The following is a 5,217-nucleotide window of genomic DNA, read 5'->3' as shown; positions in this document are numbered from 1 at the left end:
AGGAGGTCTCTCAGTTTACTCAACAGGAGCTGTCACAGGTAATTGTGCTGAAATCTAAAATGGAAAATCCCAATTAAATACAGCAACTACAATATACATCCTCTGTACTTTCATCTGTACAATAAATACAGCATTTTTTTTCCTCCACAAGGCTGCATACATATCACATAAAAACCAACTGAATAATCAGACTTTTCCCTTCCAAGAAATCTGTATGTATTCAACTATGGCAATAACAAAATATATAAAAACTCTCTTATGTAACTCAACATAATAACAGTCCATTGCAATAAGGGACAGAATAAAAAAAAATCTAATATGCTTTGCAGGTTACTGCTTCATAGACTGCTGTACTAGCACCTGTACAATGTATTTGGAAATATTTTTAAAGGAGGGACATTTAACATAGACTGGCAATTAAAGAGTCTCCCTAGATAAGCAAGGGCTGATTGAGTTGAAGTTAATTTAAGGAGGGAACAAAGGAAGTTTTAGATTACAGACATTTTTCAGAGGGATTTATAGAATAGGGCAAATAACAATGAAATAGTTTGGACTATCTAAAAACATAAACGGCAGAAAAACTCCCAGTAAATTTTATAGTGGCATTAAATTATATAAATTAAATTGCAAGCTGCTTTTATCTACAGCTATCTATACATATACAGTCTCCACCACATGCTCAAAAGGCACATGAACCCTGAATGTCTGAGCATGAATAAATGGAGAAAAAAAAATATCACTTTTAAATAACTATGATTCCATGAACTTCCCAAGTTCACTGGACAGCTGCAAAAACAAAGTTGCTGAAGAGTGAAACTATTAAACAACCCACTCTTGGCCAGATATTCCTGCTGTTCATTTGCTGGGACAAAGAAACAAGCTAATATCACTGCATAGGATACCTCAGGCTACGCCACAACAGAAATACAGGGCTAGCAGGAGCGTTACAAAAAGGTGAGCAAATCTCGCCTGCAAAGAACCACTCCTAATAATGCATATTTCTAAAAAAGATGATACTACAACATTTTTAAAAGAAAAAAATCCTCAGATAACTTGTCAAGTGTATCAACCAGTCACAAATACATGCAAATGTATTGCTGCTAAGAGAAACAGCATCACTTCTATCCTGCTGCATCCTGTAGCACCATCACGTTCCTGTGAGCTGACCACGGTGAAGCTTTTGCCAGCAGATCGTGCTCACAAAACTACCCTGTCACTTACTACCTATTAAACAGAAGTAAAATGACGAACCAATTTGTTTACATTTATTTCCATGTGGCATTATCAGGAAAAAAACTATTTTAAAGTGGGCAGGGGCAAGCACATAAAAACATCTTCAGCTGTTCGACCTGATGGTTGCCCGCTGACCACTGCCAACAGACCACTGAGCTAATCAACCCTTCAGATATTGTGTCCCGCAAATACTTCACGGGCAGGAAGAATGAAAAAAAGTTCAGTAGACAAATGTTTCTAAACACAAAACTTTTCAGATATCTGAAGTCAGTGTAGACCAAGTGATTACTTAGCACAAGGAAAAACAGTTTGCCGTATGAAGAAACCAATGGAAGATACTGGTGTTAATGAAGATAAAACCTGCTTTGCAAATTATTTATTACCAGTAACAACGTATAGAATCCGGCAGCATCACGAGTCCTCAAACAAAGAGCTGGAGTCCCCAAGAATGGCAGGAACGGACCCTGTGATCACCCTAGAGCGGGTCTCCCCGCCTCGGCGGCCCGAAGCCAGGCCCGCTCTCAGCTGCCCCGAGTCACCCCATGGCGCTGCCGGCCCGGCCAGGCCGTCGCGCCGGGGCCGCCGCGGTGCCCGGCCCGCGGGACGCGCCGCTCCGTGCGCCGCGGCGACCGGCCGCCCTCTGTGAGGCGGCTCCTTCCGCGCTCCGCGGAGCCGCGCCGGCTGCGACGCCAACGGCCGCCCGCGCCCTCCCGGACACAGGCCCCTTGCCGAGGCCGGCACCTGCCCTCGGCTCCCTCCCGTGACAAGCCTGCAACCCTGCACCAAAGGATTTTTGCTTGCTAGCAATAAAAAATGAAAAGAAAAGATAGAATGATCTTAGCACTCGGTGCACCCATCCCCGAAGTATCACCAGACACCGGAAATAACAAACCTACTGCGGCAGCTCCCAACCATCAGCACATTCCCAAACATCTCTGCAGGACCAGATGTGGCTAATTAAGGCCATTGAAAAGCCTTTGCTACAGAAAGTCAGGTGGGCAAGAGTAGGATTGTGCAGCTACAGCAATGTTACTACCCTGGACATTGCTTGTCTTTCAAGGTTGGTGACCAGGAATGAAATCAACTCCTACATCATTCCTGGTCCTTGGTTTTCCATTTCGCTGAACATGAGATTTTCAGCCTCTCCCTGGACCTTGCCCTCCTTGCTTCCATGTGCTGTAAAATGCTATTAAGGTGCAAAGAAAAGAAAAAAAAAAAAAGGTATAAAAAGAGACAAAAAGTACTACTCTGTGTCTATTCTCTCAAAAGCCAGATTTTCTCTCAGCCAGGCAGGAAGCACGGAGAACCTATGACACTCTTTGTAAGCACATCCAGGCTCATTTTGAACTACCTTGCTGAGATTCCCCAAGAGATCCCAGCTCTCCACATACCCCTCACACTGCCCTGGACGAATTACTCAGATTCTCTAAATATTTCCATTCCCTTCAGTATGCTGGTGTTTGCGATACTGAACAGATTCCCTAAGCACTCCGACTCCTTTGTACACAAGCAAATATCTCTGCAAGGCTCAAACATAAGTAACCCCCAAACTAAACTCCATTTCTGATGGCAATTCTGGCACTCTGTACATAAACACATTTCTGGAAAGCACATGCTAGGGCACATATGGACCACAAGCAAAGATATGTCATCTGTAACCTGAAACAAAATAGTTTAGAAGTATTTGACAGCTTGTTTGGGCCAGGCAAGGCGGTTCATGAAGTACATGGCTCGAGGGCGCAGTTTCCCTGGCGGATTGAACACTGCTGCTGAGACCGCCCACCTCTGAAACCTAATCCTGCACTTGCCCTGGGTTGCACTGATACATTCATGTTTGCACGGCGAGAAATGAGTCACATTAACTTGTTTATCCAGTTTAAACCTTCTCTTTCTTGAGGATGGAGGGTTAGTTTTTCTTTTATCAACTTTGGTGTTCACTTGAGCCCAGGGCGAGTCATTTCAGGCACCTAAAATCAACAGAAATTAACTCTACAAAAAGAATTTTTCCGCTATCTGAACTGGCTAACCCCAGCGCAGAGGAGGGAGCGCAGAGCTGGCAAGGAGGGAGATGCAGCTGCACTGTGAACCAGGTCTCGGGTGGGCTCTGGTGCGTGGAGGCAGCAGGGCGGGCACAGGGGATCCCTGCAGCACCCACGGCTCCCGTCACCCTGCGCCAGGTCTCGGGTGGGCTCTGGTGCGTGGAGGCAGCAGGGCGGGCACAGGGGATCCCTGCAGCACCCACGGCTCCCGTCACCCTGCGCCAGGTCTCGGGTGGGCTCTGGTGCGTGGAGGCAGCAGGGCGGGCACAGGGGATCCCTGCAGCACCCACGGCTCCCATCACCCTGCGCCGGGGCGAGAGCAGAGCGGGGCTGCAGGACCCGCCTCATGCTCCCAACGGCAGCCAGGGAGCCTTGCTTTGCTCTGGATCTCACCCCTAACGGTTGCTAGTGCTACAGCCTAAAGACCTTTAAACTTCAGACCTAAGCTAATACTCCTATTAACACAAGAGGGTTTAATTGATAGCATTCACGCCTCCATTTCACCTGCAAAACAAGGTTTCCCTTTCCTTAGGAGGTGGCCAGAAGCCACGTTATTAGCATAAAGGTAACACGCAGTTATTAGGCACAAAGATGCAGTAACAGCAGCGGTTACACGAGCATTAAAAGACCTGGATTATAGGGAGAGACTTCCCAACTAAAGCTTCAGAAAACGGAAAGTGATCTTAACAGAAACAGAACCAAGGTTCTTCAAGGATACTGCTATGCTTTATAAAAATCATAACTACAAATGAAACATGGAAACAAAACAAGACCACCAATACAAGTAAATCTCCAACACGCAAAATTTATGCATAAAAATAAACAAACCTTCATCCTTATTCATGATGTGAGTGTTCCAGGAAAGTAAACAGCAGCTCAGCTATCACTTTCAGTTCAGCACTCTCAATTTCTAAAGTCATTTTTATAACCCTTTGAGACAACCCTTCTGAACACTCCCACTGGGAGGCAGACTCTGCTTTCATCTGAACAGAAGGAAACTACCAGAATGGCTTAATGTGCCATTTTCTACTACAAAACACACTTCGGATGAGCTTTCTAATTTCTGAGAAATGTGAACTGCTAAGTAGAAAAAAAAAACAGGTTTGCTGCACCCCCCCCCGGCCTTTTAAATCAAAATATGGAGAGATGTTCTGCTATTGCGTTTTAAGCCTGGTTGTATACTGTAATTTAGTCATGTATTTGTCAAATCAAAACAAAGACAATCAATTTCTTGGCCAAAAAGGTGCTTTCTGTCTTTTTTCCAGCATAAGTTATATAAGCATAAAAATGTTCTCATGTAGTTTTAGATGAATTACAATTCATGTAGTGACAGTAAGAATTATTACTCATTATCCTACATTCATTTTTAAAATGCTGGGTGGCCTACTCCAACACCTGGCAGCTCCATGCATTTACATCATGTCTTTTCTCTCTTTCTGAAAGACTTATTTTATTTAATTAGCTTTTGCTAGGGATAACCTCAAGCCAGAGCCCCATTAAAGAACAAGTGGTAAATGAAAACACCTGAGTCAAGCAACAAAGCAAATGGGGGAAAACAAAAAGATGTTGCAGGTTTCAAAGCAAAGAGTAAAGGGTTCAGCCCAAGTCTTCAGAGAAGCTTCAATTTCTTAAAACTTTTCTCAAAAACTTACTCTTCTGCTTATTAAACTGCTAACTTTGAAGTAATTTGTGAAAATGCACATTCACAACATCAAGGTACATGCCTTTAGTCATGGTTACCCTTGACCCTAAGTTTGCAACATGAAGCAAATCTTGCCAAAATAAAACAGTTTTGTAAGACACTTAAAATGCTGCACGTAGCTAAGGAGGAGAAATAGGACTTAGACAAATAATGTGTTTTACAGAGTTGCCAAGCAAGGACATCCCAAATACACCTGCAATCGAGTTAGGAACCCTCCTAACTGCCATGGCTACACACTGCTGT

Source organism: Tinamus guttatus, unplaced genomic scaffold (genome assembly GCF_059628265.1).
Source record: "Tinamus guttatus ecotype Peru unplaced genomic scaffold, ASM5962826v1 Tinamus_guttatus_pri_ptg000311l, whole genome shotgun sequence".
Taxonomy (NCBI): domain Eukaryota; kingdom Metazoa; phylum Chordata; class Aves; order Tinamiformes; family Tinamidae; genus Tinamus; species Tinamus guttatus.
This window is presented reverse-complemented; position numbering follows the sequence as displayed.